The sequence below is a fragment of the Eubalaena glacialis genome, chromosome 6, assembly GCF_028564815.1.
Source record: "Eubalaena glacialis isolate mEubGla1 chromosome 6, mEubGla1.1.hap2.+ XY, whole genome shotgun sequence".
NCBI classification, from domain to species: Eukaryota; Metazoa; Chordata; class Mammalia; order Artiodactyla; family Balaenidae; genus Eubalaena; species Eubalaena glacialis.
The window spans coordinates 124,835,324-124,852,938 of record NC_083721.1 but is presented as its reverse complement, the minus strand read 5'-3'; the positions used below and the strand labels follow the sequence as shown (position 1 = coordinate 124,852,938).

General features: G+C 38.3%; 1 pseudogene; it reads left to right on the top strand.

Annotated features, from left to right (window-relative positions):
- The first annotated feature begins 2,353 nt into the window (after positions 1–2,353).
- Positions 2,354–3,040, top strand: LOC133093655 (cytochrome b5 domain-containing protein 1-like; annotated as a pseudogene).
- The last annotated feature ends 14,575 nt before the right edge of the window (positions 3,041–17,615 follow it).

Below are 17,615 nucleotides of genomic sequence, written 5' to 3'. Positions count from 1 at the left end.
ATGGTAGTTCTATTTTTAGTTTTTATAGGAACCTCCACACAGTTCTTCATAGTGGCTGCACCGATTTACATTCCCACCAACAGTGTAGGAGGGTTCCCTTCTCTCCATACCCTCTCCAGCATTTATTGTTCGTAGACTTTTTGATGACGGCCATTCTGACCCATGTGAGGTGATACCTCATTGTAGTTCTGATTTGGATTTCTCTGTTAATTAGTGACGTTGAGCATCTTTTCATGTGCTTTTTGGCCATCTGTATGTCTTCTTTGGAGAAGTGTCTATTTAGATCTTCTGCCCATTTTTTGATTGGGATGTTTGTTTTTTTGATATTGAGCTGCATGAGCTGCTTGTATATTTTGGAGATTAATCTTTTGTTGGTCGCTTTGCTTGCAAATATTTTCTCCCATCCTGTGGGTTGTCTTTTCATTTTGTTTGTGGTTTCCTTTGCTGTGCAGAAGCTTTTAATTTTAATTAGGTCCCATTTGTTTATTTTTGTTTTTATTTTCATTACTCTAGGAGGTGGAACAAAAGAGATATTGCTGCAATTTTATGTCAAAGAGTGTTCTGCCTATGTTTTCCTCTAAGAGTTTTATAGTGTCTGGACTTGCATTTAAGTCTTCAATCCATTTTGAGTTTATTTTTTTGTATGGTGTTAGGGAGTGTTCTAATTTCATTCTTTTACATGTAGCTGTCCAGTTTCCCCAGCACCATTTATTGAAGAGACTGCAGAGGTTCTCCCACAAAAGTGAGAGCCCTGAGCCCCACATCAGGCTCCCCAGTCTGAGGGTCTGGCATCGGGAGGAGGAATCCCCAAAGCAGCTGCCTTTGAAGGCCAGCGGGGCTTGAGTGCAGGAGCTCCACAGAACTGGGGGAAACAAATTCTTCATATTTGACATAGGTGTCCTTTTGCCATCAATAGAGCCATTGTTGAGTCATCTAACACAGTTCTCTAAAACACATGAAGTTCATTTCTTTCTAACTAATTTGAAGTACAGCATACTTAATCCAGTCAGCCCAAGCCATAAAAATCAACCTGTTATTTATGTTCTCCATAATGTAACCACTTAATTTTCTCCTTTTTAAATTGACCTTTAAGCCTTGTTTACAATGACATTCAACACTTGCAATTGAGAGCTTGTGCTGGGGAATAATGATTACAGCTGGGTTAAATTTCCTTGCATCGTTTTTTGTAACCAATTCTCTTGAGTGACCTTTATAAACAACTGAAATTAACATTGATTGAAGTGGTTTCAGGCTGATCTTCCCCAAACAGTTCTTTGTCCTCCAACATGATACTATTGAAATAATGTCCTATGAGATTTGAATTTAAGGTTGCTATCTTTTTTTGGAGGGATAAATAATTTTGAGGGTAAAAAAACCCGAACTCTCACCTTACATTCTAGCATATAGGAAACTGTCCCTTAACTTTCTCCCTAGGAAGGACTGTGGTATCAGTTGTTAAAATTTTCCTTATTACACATATATTAATAATATCATTTAATCTCCATAGCAGGGCAAATATTAATCCTACATTACAGATGAAGAGAATGAAGTTCCAAGAAATGTGGCATTACATGGCTTGACATTGGGCCAAGTCTAGCCAAGTGGTTTTCCCTAGAATACGATAAAAACAAAATACAAGAACCTCTGGGGCTTCCCTGGTGGCACAGTGGTTGAGAATCTGCCTGCCAATGCAGGGGACACGGGTTCGAGCCCTGGTCTGGGAAGATCCCACATGCCACGGAGCAACTAGGCCCGTGAGCCACAATTACTGAGCCTGCGCGTCTGGAGCCTGTGCTCCGCAACAAGAGAGGCCGCAATAGTGAGAGGCCCGCGCAGCGCAATGAAGAGTGGCCCCCGCTTGCCGCAACTAGAGAAAGCCCTCGCACAGAAACGAAGACCCAACACAGCCAAAAATAAATAAATAAATAAATAAACAAAGTAAACAATGCGTTAAAAAAAAAAAAAAGGAACCTCTGAAAGTTGCTAAGAGAGTAAATCTTAAGTATTCTCACCACAAAACAGAAATGGTAATTGTGTAATGTGATGAAGGTGTTAGCTAATGCTATGGGGTATAATCATTTTGCAATATATACATGTATCTCCAAGTCCATATGTCAATTATATCTCTAAAGCTGGGGGAAAAAAGAAATTTGTACAATGAACTCACAGTACGGCTATAATATCAGAAAAATAAAAGACCATCAAATTAAATATTTTTTTAAAAAATACAGTAACCTGGAGTGGATAAACGCGCTCACCTTAGCTCCTGGACGAGAGGGAGGATGCAGCAGTGACTGCGTGCTGAAAAGCAAGGAAGCAACTAAAGGAGTCGGTGACCGATAGAGCAAGAGCCATGCCACGCCGGGGCCTAGTGGCCGGGCCAGACTTTGACTATTTTCAGCGTCACTCTTTCACGCCGGCAGAGGTGGCCCAACATAACCAGCCGGAAGACCTCTGGGTGTCTTACCTGGGAAACGTGTACGACCTAACGCCGTTATTACGGGAGTACAAGGGAGACCTGCTGCTGAAACCCATCGTGGAAGTTGCGGGCCAGGACATCAGCCACTGGTTTGATCCAGACACCAGAGACATCGGCAAAGCACACAGATCCGCTGACCGGTTCCCTGAGACACCGCACCCCCCGGGGCCGCTTTCTGCACGTGACGCCTCAGCTGCCCCTTTCGGACTGGGCCAATGATTTCGGGAAGCCTTGGTGGCAGGGGTCGCGTTACCAGGTGGGGCGGCTGTCCGCCAAGACCCGGAATATCTGCATCATTAACACGCTCACATCGCAAGAGCACACACCGGAGGTGGGGGCCCGGGAATCAATGTGGGAAATCCTACACAGCTATCTCCCCTATGCTGCACATGCTGCCAGCTACACATGGAAATATGAAGGGGCGAACCTGACATGGATTATACCCTGGAAGAGAATGGCATCTGGGATGAGGAGGAAGAATTTGATTATCTCAATATGGACAGTACACTCTACACACCTGCAGTACTGCTGTACTTCAATGATGACCTCACAGAGCTATAGAAAGGGAGATGTATGCTCATGTAGGCTCAAGACATATTTTGAGTTTAGCTGTTTCTGTGCCCTGTAGGAAAAGAGGTGCGGATGGGGTGGGGAGGGCCGTACCTGGACCTAGACCTCCATTCTGCTCTGGGAGCTGGCCTGAGGTTCCCATGCCCGACTGAAGTGTAAAGGTCCTATTCCTCGGGTTAATTACAATTTACTCTGAGAAAGTTAGGAATAATGCTAGAAGTGAATTAATTTTTAGGAATGATACAAGAAAATAAAGTATCTTAGATCAGGGAGATGTAGAAGAGGATAGTCAGATAGAGCTCAGGCAGAACTTTTCAATAGTAAGAGAAAGAGAAGTCCAACACAGGGATGAGGGATGGAAGAACTTTTCTGGCAATGATGGAAATGGGATGGCTGCAGGAAGATGGGATTTACAAAGACAGGAGTAGGAAATGTCTATCACTGGCCACATAAAACTGGCTAATCTCTCTCCTGAATAGTATTTGGCAGCTGAAACCCAAGAGGAACAAAGGAAGTGAATGGTCACCAGGTAACTGAGGCTAGATACTATGCTATGTGCTTTATATACCTCATTTAATACAACTACCCATAAGACAGATACCATTACCACTATTTTACAGATAAATCTTCTGAAGCTTAGCAAGATATAATAGCACAAAAGGCACACTCGTTAGTAACCAGATTGCAAACCCAGGTCTTCCCAATTCCAAAGTCTATGTTCTTCTCAATGTCCAGGCTCATTGCACAATGGGAACCTATAGGCCTATTGTGTAGTCAGCTGTGGTGTTGTGCTTTTTTGTTTTGTTTTTTAGTTATTGTCTTTGGAAGGGACTTAGCAGAGTTCTGCAGTGGCAGAGAGGACACAGGGAAGGCTATGTGTCAGCTGAGTCATAGCTATTGAGGCTACTTCGTGGTTAATCCCATAGCAAAACTTTCCTCTGACTTTTCTGAGGCAAAGAGGTGGGTATATACTGACTCTAGGAAAATTAGAGTAGGGAAGGGCCTTTGGATTGGGACCGTTTAGAAGGGGGAGCAAAAAGGAGGCAACAGCATGTATATTCATGATGGGCCTGTGCCTCTGAGGGGAAGATGAGGAAGACAGGGTCGACTTTGCCAGATGGTGACTCTACAAGAAGGGGCTTGACAGAGGTGATGTAAAGAGAAGTGCTAATTAAGTCAGAGAACTTCTGGTGTTCAAAAGAGAACAACCATGGAGGGCAGTGGCCAGATTTGGTCCCCTATGACCTAAGCAGGGAAGGGGAATGAGAATCACAGGTGAATTTCTTGACAGTAGCAGGCAAAAAAGAAGCAGGGAGATGTTCGTGCATCTTCGTGGAAGGTGGCGCCCTATGAGACACTGGGTAGGCTGCAGAAGAATGTGCTGAGGGGCTGACTGTGAACGGCATGGACAGAGGTGGAGACATCTGTATCCACCTGCAGTTGTTTCATGTGTATCTTGTTTGCTCAACTAAACCCTAAACTATTTGAGAACCAAAGCTATGCTATTGCTGTAACCCCAGCCTCAGGGCCTGTGCCTATGGGACCTGCGCAAACTCGTCCTTCTTCCAGAGTTTCCTACTTTAGTACCTCTCGCCAGAAACACATCCCTCTCCGCACACACCCAGTCACTCTCCAAGTAGATTCTATCTCCTAAACATCTCTGGAATCCATCTTCTTTTCTTGAAGCTGTTATCATCAGCTCTGGTCTGGGACTGCTGCAATAACTTCCTAACCAGTCCTCCCATTTCCACTCTGTCCTCCACACACAGCAGGGTGAGCTCTGAAAAACAAACCTAAACATCTAACTTTCCTCCTTCAGATTCTTCAGTGGCTTCCAGTTGGTTTTGGAATAAAGTCCTAAATGCAAAGTCCTTGCATAAATCAGCCTCTACCTTGCATCACCCCTCTTTGTCCCCTGGCTTTCTGTTCACTAAAGGTTTTCTTGCCTCAGAGCCGGCACACAGGCTGTTCTCCCTGCTTACAACACTCTTCCATTTCCCACCTTGCTGATCCTAAGTGTTTCTTCCTCAAAGGGACCTTTTCTGATTTCTCGATGCAGGTCAAGACTTTCTGTTAAATCTTCTCTTAGCACCATGCCTATTTCAGAGCACTTATTACAATAGTAATGTTAAAATTATGGATGTAATTGGCTGGCTGGCTGCTAGATTGTAAGCTCATGAGGGCAGAGATTGTGTCCATCTTGTTCACTGCTGTATTCCCAATGTTGGGCACACAGCTGCTGCTCAATAAACTTGGACTGAATGAACTCAAAAAAATAAAAATAAAAAATAAAAAAATAAAAATACAGCAACCTGGATAATGGCATGAGATTAAGAGGAAGGTTTTTCTAGCAATTAGCTCTGTAATATCAAAAATAAACACAGTTCTTTTATTTCTTCATTACTAAATACTTTCAAATATCCCTTGGAATTCTTTTCAAAGCCCTTTTCTTTTTTCCTGTGATAGGGTCATTTGTTACCGAATTCAAAGGTTTGAATAGTCAATCTCTCAATATGCTGTTTTCATATTTTTAAAGAATTTGTGCCTATGCTAAGGTAAGAAATCATCCATCTGATACTTGCTTATTTTTAACACGAAAGTGACACATCACGTCAAAGACTATTTCTAAGGAAGTTTTTGTTTTCACTGCTGAGCTGAGGTAAAGGATTTTTTTCTCCAGCATCTCAGGGGGACTGCCCAGCATGAGGAGTGCACTGTTCTCAGGAGAGGGCAAGCCAGATGTTAGGTGGGATTTTGGAAGGGTCTGGGCTGAGGACTGTGAAATGCAGGCTATGTGGGTGATAGAGCTACTTGCAGAGAAAGGCTGGGGAGAGAGACTCATTTTTAAATAGCTGCTCAAGGGTGAAAACGTGGAGAAGGAGAGCTGCTAATAGATGTGTGTGTGTGGAAGGGGGGTGGTTTGCTATATGATGCACAGTGTGAAATAACTGTGCCACCCTTTTAAGAAAACTCATAACACATGTCCAAGTTATCCTTCAAGTTTTTTGTAGCTTCTTTGTTCTTTTACACACAGGTGCAAGGACTCGGTGCTTTGTGTTCAAATTCCTTTCTGGGTAAGGGAGAGAGAGCACAGAAGAGGCAGCCAAGCTAAGTTCTTTAAGCAAAGGCTGGTTCATCGGACTGACAAATCCTGGATTCAGGCCAGCCTTTCAACATTTTGCAATGCCAAATATTTCACTTTTATCCTCACTGAGGAATGATAAGACCTGAGCAAGATTCATGGTTCCTAAAATGAATGTGAGCTAGAAGAAGATACCAGTTCATGCAGAGTAAGAACTCTCTTAGATTGGACTGCTGGGCTCTTCAGCCTGGTCACCTTCTCAGCTTGAACCCCACACATCATCAGAAGCCACTTAATTAGTTTACTTTAAGAAACCACTATCATAGGAATCAGGAAAAACCCAAATTCATACAATCAGTATATTTTTCTCCTTGTAAGTGAGCCCTTGTGAGCAGCCAAATCAGAAAAAGGACCTTTGTTCAGAAGGCTCCTTGTTGGGATGAAATCAGATCAGGCAGAAACACTAACTTGAACCTCAGAAGGGGGAAGGTCTTGCTTTAAAAAAAAAAAAAAAAAAAAGGCAAAAAAACACCCTTTAAAGTTCACTGGTAATACTCCCTGCATCCGTAACTATACCAGGACTCCCTGGACATCAAACACTATGAAGTCCAGCTGCTAGGTCAGCGGGTGCTCCTTGACTGAACAGCCCCACCTTATTGGCAAGCCTTTCTGTGGACATGGTGATTCGTTCAGTCTGGGGACAGCCAAGACTCCTGTCTTTCTAGTTACTTTGCATATGTCCTCTGCTTTGATCATCAAGTTTAACTGTACATAAGCAACCTTATTTCCTTCCTTTCCTACACCTTGCTGAGGCCCTCAGTGCAGGTGCCTGAGAAAATATTCCCATTCCCTCCTAAACAGCAGGGCTATAATTTCTGTATGAGAAGCTATGCAGTCACTCATTCCTTTCTAAAAAGAACTCTCCCCTAAATTTCTATTTCTCCTTATTACTTAATTTTAAAGACTCTAAGAAACCTATATAAACTTAAAGGTATAAGGATCTATAACAAATTTAAATTATATTCCTTCTTAAGGTTTAGGCTTTGAACATTAGCAGAACATATGGCTTTGTAAGTATCTGTGTCAACACCTCATTTTGCTCCCTTTCCACATTTTTAGAGTCAATAGTAAATTCTTCCCTAATCTCCTCTTCATTAAGTCCAAACGGAATTCTAGCCTATCAACCACTTATGCTTATTTATTTGTTTTTATTTTTGTTCTTGTTCTGCATAAAGTTAAAAAATGGGGAGGGGGGATGCATTTTAGAAGGCTCTGTGCTTCCTGGGGCAATGCAGTATCACAGCAATCACTAAGCCTAAGTGTCCTGAAAAAAAGGTCTGGAAAACATTTACTCTGCCTACTTATATATTGGGCCTGTTTCCATGGCATTCCCAGATTTAAGTAATGCATGGGGCCCTTCTCTACCCATTCTGATTAATTACTGATTCACAAATATTTACTGAGCATCTCTACTCTGTGTCAAGCACTGTATGAGGTACAAGTCATACAAAAGAGAACAATGAAGTTTATATCTAGAGACAGTGTCTACAAAATTTTTAAACTGAGCAATACTATTAGGAAAAAAGAAGCAGTACATCCATTATTTATTTATAAGTAACATACATGTGTTCCTGTACTAATATTGTATATATTATAAGAATTCATAAAAATAGCCATTTTAAATGGATCAAATTTTCAAAAGTTAACAAGAAATATATGTTCTAACATTTTCTCCCCACACACCACTGGATCAATTTGCATAGCAATTAAGGTGTGGAGGTGCCCTACTTTGAAGACCATTGAAACTGTTGACCAATGTTTAATGCATCTGTCATTGACATTGAAATAGTGAATTTGTAAAGTAGAAGTGTATTTTTTGAACTATTTTACAGATGAATAGACCTCTTTCAAAATGTTATGTGAATTTAAGAATTATATGTCAATGTAGGAAAACAACTTAAGAAGAAATATATTTTTCTTCAAACTTCTGCAATTTCCCAGACACAAAATTATGCTATGTTATGATTTCCGATTGGTAACAAATAATACATGGCATGAAATGAGTATCTCAACTTGGAATTCAGACAGAGAATATAAATATTTTATTTTACAGTTCTACTTCTTTACCTCTGTATTAATATGAATTAAATTTAATGACATGCCAATACAATATATAGTATAGTCATTACACAGCATCTTGTAAACAAATAAAACATTAACTGATTAATAATTGTGATTCTTTACTAAATTTTTCTTTAACAAATAATGGAGGTATTGTTGCTTGTTGTCATAACTCATCTTATTGCTGCACTAATAACTCTTTTAAAAAAGACTTTTCAGAAGATGAATAAAAAAGGCAACAGCCATAGACCTAATTGCTAAGGATGTGTTGGGTAAAGGGAAACATCTTGTCATTTTTTAAATATACTAAAATCTTAAAATTTAAAAATATATACATATTTGTAAATAAATGTATATTTGTGTATGTTTGTATCTATAAGCCATAGGATTTGAAAAGAGAATGAAGTGATGCTACATGGGAAATTCCCTTAGTAGGAAAGCAAATCTTCGAGATTAAGTATGAAAATAAAATACTGGAGGTCAACAGGGAGAAAACAGCTCCTTGAGAAACTTCAGTAATCAATCCCCAAAGCTTTTAAAAGCCTCACTTTAGATCTGATGTGGAATCGGAATATTTTAAATGGAAAAAACATTACTTCAAGTGAAAATTTTTAGCTGGACTATTAAAAAAGGGGATGGCTATATTTGAGCTCTCTTGATCTCAAGGAGACTGAAATTCATATTACTACGTGAAAGAAGCTTTACCTAGAAAGGTTACATACTGTATGTTTCCGATTATATGACATTCTGGAAAAGGCAAAAGTATGTAGACAGTAAAAAGATCAGTGGTTGTCAGGGGTAGGAGGGTGGCAGGAATGAACAGGCAGAGCGCAGAGGATTTTTAGGGCAGTGAAACTATTCTGTATGACACCACAATAGTGGATACTTGTCATTACACATACGTTGAAACCTGTAGAATGTACAACACCAAGAACGAACCCTAATATAAACTATGGACTTTGGGTGCTTATAATGTGTCACTGCAGGTTAATCAATTGTAACAAATGTACCACTCTGGTGGGGGATATTGATAAAGAGGGAGGCCATGCATGTGTGGGAGCAGGGAGTATATGGGAACTCCGCACTTTCCTCTCAACTTTGCTGTAAATCTACAATTGCTCTAAAACAATAAAATCTTAAAAAAAAATAAAGCCTACTTAAAAAATCTATAAGCTCTTGGATGTTACCATTTTTTAAAAGGAAGTAATTTTTTTTCAAGTAAAATTGTAATATTGTTTCCTCAGGTTTTAACTAAAACATTCCACTATTGTGATTTTTAAATGAAATCATATTACTAAAATGAGCCATTTTACACATAGATGGCCCAATGAGTGTAAAAAATATTGACAAAGTTTTGGTTGGTTGAAGTACCTTTCTATAAATGCCATTGACTTTTTCCGTACTCTTGTTTGAACAAATAAAAGCAACAATTAATTGGAAAACATTTTTAGTTTGGTACGTGCTCAGAAAGACAACTCAAAATATTCAATAAAAGACCATTTTGGAGGCTGTACTTTGAAGTAAAGCAGAAAACTGAATGAAAAGCAGACAATAGACCAGGATAGAGGGAAATGTGAGACAAAGGATCAAATAAAAATTATTGGACATCCCCAAGAACCTTCCAATGGCTTAAATGTGCCTTACAAATAGTTTCATAGATCTGTAATTTTTATCCTTAAAGCAAGATCTAAGGGGGGAAAAATGCTTTGCTTTTTGTGGTTCTATAGTATTTACCTCACTACATAAAAATGTTAACATGAATTTCCCCTCTTATAATAATGATGTCTCAGAAGTTTTGATGTTGTAAGTAACAGAAAACTAGATGTAAACCGTGTGACACACTGCTAGTTGTCTCCTAAATCTATCTCCCCCTTCTTGCTTAGTAATCAAGTTTTAGGTAGGCATGCAGATGGAGACTACAGTTCCCAGGCTTCTTTGTAGCTTGATAGGACCATGTGATTAAATTTAGACCAATATGTGAATAGAAATAACGTTTGCCATTTCTAGGCTTTGGTCTTAAAAACACTGGGGATATATCTCTCCAGCTTCTCTTTCCCCTTTTCCTATAGGCTGGGGTATAGACATGGCAGTGACCCAGCTTCAACTATTCCCCAAAAAGAGGTAACCCTAGTGATAGCAGAGGAATAAAATGGAGGGTTCTTGGTCCCTGGACAGCCTCATGGAGCAGAGCTGCTTCCTCAGCCTTAGATGGTCAAGTCAAACTATAACACAAGAAAGAAATAAACTACCATCTTATTTTAGCAACTAATTTTGGGTTTCTTTTTTTTTTTTTTTTTTTGGTCTCTTTGTTATAGCAGCTTAATATTTACCCTAAGACAGAACAAATTTAAAAATAAAAGGGATTTACTGACAAATGAAACTAGAAAGTCTAGGGTTTCTGTGGGCTTCAGGATTGGTTTGATCAAGGAGTCGTTCCTTTCTAGGTCTCAGTCTTCAATGTATTAGCCTCATTCTGAGTCTGGCTTTCCTACAGTGGTACAACCATTAACCAATCACTGAGATCCAAACATAAGAATATAAAATCTACTTTGAGCCTGAACTTCATGCCTCACCCTAGAGCCAGGGGTGTATGAAGTCGTTGTGTCTACCAAAATGAAAATTCAGGGAAGTTTCTAAGAAAAGAAAAATAGAGGCTGGAGAGAAAGTCACACCACAATATTCACTACATGTGATTCTCAAAATTCTCATTCACTGGGAATTTAAAAAAAAAAGAAAGAAAAGAAAAATGTTCCCAGGTCTGTCCTTTCTCTGTAACCCCAGCCACTCTGAGAACCTCTGCCTAATAAACTGTGAGCTTCTTATTTGTTGTTGCTTCCCCAGGACTTAGGATATGTGCCAGGCACACAATAGAACCCAAGAGATATTTGTTTAATTGAGTTCATTTAAATTAAGTTTGAAAGAATAATTAGGAGAAAAGAGAAATTGTATTTAGGCAAAATTTCAGGTTAAATTTTTTTAACTTCAATTTTAAGTTTGGGATATTAGGGGACTAGGCTGAATGAAATATCTTTGAAGGAAAACAGGAGTCTCTTGGATAGATTAATAATTTTTTTAAAAAATGTAAAGGGAAGATATAGAAATCATTCACCTTTCTTTCATGAGGCTTTCGTTACACTCCACCAGCGGAATAGTGAGGTGGGATGCTGACTGCCAACAGCGATAGGCAGTAGGGAATATTTGCTGAAGGGGTTAAAGTTGCAGAGGGTAGAGTCCATCTCTAGCCAGGACCCCAGCTGACAATTATAGACAGAATTGTGGTGTTCAGAGCTGGAGAGCAGGCCAGGAAAGCAGCACCATAAGAATGCTGTCTTGAGGAACTTATTCCATTCACATTCTGCCCCTTCTCAAAAGCAACTTGGAAAGCAAGAAAACTCTAGACCATACAAAGTATAATTATTATCATTCCAGCCTCTGAAGTCCATCTTGTCTGTGCAGACACATTACAGAAAATCACACCCTTCAGGCTTCTCCCAGAAACCATATGTTCAGGGCCTACAAGGTTCCACTTGAGCAAGAGCGTTTGGCTTTGTGGCTACATCCCTGTGGCCCACTGTCAAAGGAAACATCTTTTCTTTTTCTTTTGACTAGGCTGAGCTAACCATAGGGTAAGGGTTGTGGAGAACCAGATTCCAATCCTCGGCTGGCTTTAAACATACTACTTAGGAGAGAAAGCCTAATAAAGCAAACAGTGGTGAATGATGAAAGATGTGTACATCCTATAGACATTAGATCATAAACTTCTTGACAGAATTGTCTGTCTAATTTGGTCTCTTGGTCCTCTAACAATGAGCTCAAAGAATAAAAAATGTTTCTTTTTATGAAAAGTTCTTCATACAGAATAGCTATGCTGTTTAAGTGAACTGTAGGCAAAGAGTAAATAACATTGTAGTAGCTAATTGACAAGTCCTAAGATGTTCCCAAAGTGTTGGAAGATATTTTAAAAATCGCCTTAAGAAAGCATTGCTAGATGCCTGAAAGTGATATCTAATCATTATTATTAATAAATATATAATCACTAATCTGTTTTATATTCATTTGTCCCAAACTAGTCCTCAGTGATCATTCCATTTTATATATTTGTTAACAATAAAAAAATAGACATAAAATATGTCTTTTACAGGCAAAATTAATCTATTGTGGTAGAAGTCAGAATAATAATATGAGAAGGATGGGTATCAACAGGGAAGGGGCAGAAGAGAACTTTCTGGCAGGGTGGAAATGCCTATATCTTGATCTGGTGATGGTAACAGAGGTTTATAGGTTTGTAAAAATTCATCAAGCTTTCCTTTTAAGATTTGTGTATTTTACTGTATGTAAAAGATATCTTATTTTAAAATGTTTTTAGAATATGTATTTTGCTTAGGTGAAATCCTAGATTTAGATGCTTTTGGCTTCAAAGATACATTTTATCTGTAACAGCATGAGCATAAATAAATACTACATGGCACGTTGCAGAGGCAGCATTTTCTTCACGTATGGGCAAAAACTCCTGTTGAAATTCTCATCACATTCCACACAATAAATTAGTTCCTGAGGTTGATTAATATTGCTGGAAATTAACAGTCTTTTAAGGTAGTTTTTTTAAAATGGTAAACTAAGGAAATCCTGCAACTCCAGCTAATTTTGCTGCAGTTTTGCAGCAGTGAAAATATATCTTTGCCTGTAGTCCAACCACCATAAAATCCTGTATCCCTGAGATTATAATCTTGTGGCTATGATTATGTCACTGGTTTAAATATAACTCTTTCAATATAGTTAAATTTTGAGAATAAGTACAAAATTAGAAGGAAAAAATAATATATGGTACACCCAAAATTTTGAATATTCAGTGTTAGGGTCAACTCAAAACATGATTTTGTTTTTTTCATTCCTTTTTGACACTCCCACCCCTACTTCTCAAAACACAAAGCCTGTTTAGGACATCAATCCCTCCATATACAATTATTTATTCAGTGCTTATAAGTTCCTAGGCACTGGGGCAATAAAGGAAAAGAAAGTAATGGCCCTTTCCCCAGAGAATTTGCAATCTAAATGAGGAGACAGAACAACTCATTTAAAAATCATTACTTTTAAAATTTATTTTATTTTATTATTATTAAATTACCATTTAACGAAAAAAAATGATAAAAGATATCATATATAGTGGTATGCTGGTCAATGTTTAACAACTGGCTCTCCAGGAAAATGAAAAAGCCTTGATTTGTAGCTTTTGCCAATTTCTATGTTGTAAATACTCTCACCATGGCCTGATATCAATGTACTAATATGAAATCAAGTGGCTGGCAAAATTCCTCCAATTTTGACCACTTGCTCTCATGAGTTGGTATATACCAGTTCTGGCACACCACTGCTTCAATATCTAGTGAGAATGCAAATTATTTCTATAGCAGCTTCAAACCATGTAGAATTATCAAAAAATTCACTTTATTAAGCATCTACTAAAATCAGGTACTGTGTTAGATATTAGGAACAAAGAAGATTAATTATAGTCTCTGCCCTCAAGGATTTTATAATCCATGAGAGTGGGATTAGATAAGTAAGCCACAGACTATAAATACGATTAGTAAATGCCGTGGCAAGGGAAATGCAAAGGAGGGAGCAAGTAACCGGATCATGAGTCAGAAACGCTTCCAAGTGGAGGTGATACTTGAGTTGAACGTTGGACACAGGTAAGACGTACTTCCTCTCAAGCACTATTGGTGACCTGACTTCAGCAGATCTAACACTTCGAGGCAGGCAAAAGTTATTTACCAGAAATTTTGGGAAATGCCTTATTATTTTTTCCTTATAAATCTGTTCAAAGGTAACAATTTTAAATAAATATTCAAATCAATTGATAGATGACAAAAATAATCAAGTGAAATAGTAGCAGTTTTCCTAGTGATTAAAACCAAATATGTTAATGCCTTTTACCAGCATTTCCTAAAGTAAGTTCCATGGAGTGTTAATAAGTCATGTTCAAAATAAAATGTCATGGTTAAGTAAGCTTGGGAAACATTTAGTGAAGAAAGTTAAACAGGTTAGTTACTGCCAATACTTCCCAGAGGATTTAATCTTCCCCTGTGCATTGTGATCCTTTAAGAGTGGGTTATAACATGACTCCTTTGCAGAGACTCATAGGATTAGTGTTCCAAGAAGTAGACTTCAGGAATTATAAAAGTACAAATGGCTCATTAAAAGAGTTTTAAAGGGATTTTTTCCCAACAGATTCTTTGTGACACATACCTAATCAAAACAGTAATATCTCTGTCATTAAGATACCATGAAAAAAAATCACCGCTTTAGTTCTACTTCATCATCTCTCAATTATAGCATGGGTAGCATAACACCTGACAATTGAGAATAATTTAAAATATCTCTAGAATCGGAACTTCCCTGGCAGTCCAGTGGTTGGGACTTCGCCTTCCAGTGTGGGGGGATGTGGGTTTGAACCCTGGTCGGGGAGCTGGGATCCCACATGCCTTGGGGCCAAGAGACCAGGACATAGAGCAGAAGCAATATTGTAACAAATTCAACAAAGACATTAAAAAAAAAATGGTCCACATCAGAAAAAAAAAAATCTTTAAAAAAAAAATAAAGTATCTCTAGAATGGTAGTAAAGGTGGTACCAAACGTGAATAAATACTATGCCACTTGTTAAGCCCTAATGGAATTTGGTGAGGTGACACAACAAACCTGTGCCTCCAAATCTTGGTTCATTGCCAGTATCAAGGCTGAACTTATGAATAATGAATTTTCTCTATGGTAGGAATTGCCAGAATGGCTCTTTTGCCCTCATTTTCCACAGGGCAGCTTTTGGTACCATCTTTATAAATTCCTTTCTTATTTACTTTTTAAGGCATTTCTTGGAGTCCTCTAATAAAGAGACATCCACCACCCACACACCCCCCGGTTTAGTCAATACTTAGCAGACTTATCAGCTGTTTTCTAAGTGACAATCAGCAGGAAGCTTGCCCTGAGAGAATATATATAGAAGCAAGACACTTGCGTTTGGAGGAGAGGGGAAAGATTTGTGCACAGTATGGGTTTCCCTTAGAACACAGCAGTCAGGTTTGGTAGGCAGTGAATTATCTGTGTCTGGGAGAGGCACTCCAAAGTTGGAAGAATTTCTCCCTCCTTCTAGCTTCTCATCTCCTATTGGTGTCACCCAAATGTCCAGTGGTGAGGTAGTCTGTTAAGGTCAGCCTCCCAGGAGACAGAGGAGGGCAGAGAAGGGAGAACACGGACGTGAGGGCCCACGAAGCATAATCAGCACATCTTCAAGGCCAACTAAACAGTGATAGATGCTACCATTTTGAAATTTCTTCTCCCTATGTTGACAGATGTTTACTTATTACCCAAAACAGAATATATCTAGTATCGTCAGTGTGTTTAGACCTAGGCCAAACAAATGCAGCCCACTGTTGCTTTCTTTGGTAAATAAAGCTATGTTGGAATCCAACCACGCCTATCAACTCTACAAAAGGCAGAGCTGTAGAGTTTCAAGAATGATTTTAGGCTTGCAAAGCCTAAAATATTTACTATCTGATCTTTGACAGAAAAAGTTTGCCAATCTTTCCACTCAAATTTTCTAAAATGTTTCCAAAGTGACTTAATGTTTATATTTTTGAAATCAGATTTTCTCTGTGAAAAGATTCAGGTTATTTTACACTAAAAAGCAAATTATAGTTAAGTCTGATAATAGCTAGGCTAGCACATGCAGCTGAAAAGTGGGAAAATAAAATGTTTGTTTTGAAAATATCCTTTTTTAAGATCACAAACATCTGGATATTTCCCCAAACATCTGGAACACCAACTGATTGACTCATTATGTTTAGCCAGGCGCATTTTGTAAACACTAGCAGTCAAAACTAAGCATTAGAGGTAAAAAATAATAATTTCATATAACATCCTTATACAAAATACTTCACATCGGCTTTCTTCTTTCAAAATGCACCAAGAAGTACAAAGAAGTCTATAATTCTGTCAGAGATTTTGGAGAATTTAAAGAATATGATATTGTCTTTTTCTTTATATCTAATTCGGTTATGAAATCTCTGTAATCTCATTGTCTGAATGACAGAAGATAATATCATTATGATGTTTTTTAAAAAGGCCTCAAAACTTAGAGTAAACAATGAACTTTTCAGTAACTATATAGTAGAGTATCAGCAAAGTGGTGTGAAGAATTTCCCATCTCCGAACAATTAAATTGAAATAAAACTTGTTCCTTGGTTGCTCAATGTCAGCTTTTTTGATGTCGGAATAGCCATTGGTTAGAGCCAAATAGATTGTCATGAAAGGGTCTGGGGCTTTGGAACCAGACTGGGGTTTGACTGCTGGCTCGAATTCCTTTTAGGCTGTTTGGGCCAGTTTCTACTTAATAAAATGGGGATAATATTTTTATTGGTGATAGATATAGTGTATATGGTGCCTGAAAAAAGAATAATAATAACAATAAAACAATGGTTCCCATTTATTGACTCGCTTACTATGTGCAGGCCACCAAACTCAGTATGTCATATACTTTACATCATTTAATCATCACAAAAGCCATAAAGGTAAGTACTGCTGTTATCTGTCATTCAGAGATGAGTTCATTGAAATGTTAACTTCCAGTTTACAAATTCTACCCTTAGAAGAGCAGCTACCAACCATCTACTGCCTACTACAAGCTGGAGACTTGGCATTTATTTTCTCTTAAGGTTTAGAGAGATTAAATAGTTTGCCAAAGTTACACAGCTAATCAGAGACAGAGCTAGGGTCAGAGCCCAAGAAGAAAACCCCTCAGGGCCATTGCCTTTAACCTTTACTGTACTACCTCAGCAAAAAGTAGCTATTATTATTATTATTATTATTATTACCATAGGTATCAGTTTAAAAAATAAACATAAAATCAATGTACTAAAAAGATACACCTATGCATATGTTTGAAACTTGACAAATGTAATTAGGGAATCAAATAGTTTCAGGTATAACCTATTGAATTGAGAGCATCTATCTTTGTACTGAATTGCAAAGTAAATATGAGGACAACTCCTAAAAGCCAAAATAGAGCTACGCACTAAGCACTCCACACCTGAATCCACTTTCCCAGGACAATCCTTCTAAGGAACAGAATTTGAAATTTTGAATTCCAAAGTTATGTTCACATCTGCATCAGATATCTTAAATAGTGTGTGTTGCTGAAAAGTGATAAAGCCTGCAATTATGTCATCTCAAGCTCTGAGAAAGTAAGGTGCAGTAATGTTTGTGAAAGAGCATAGTGCCATATGCAGTCCATGTCAGAAAAATCAATTTGAGTTCCTATGTTCTTGTATCCTCACTTCAGATTGTCAGCCAGAGAGATATGCAGAAAATATA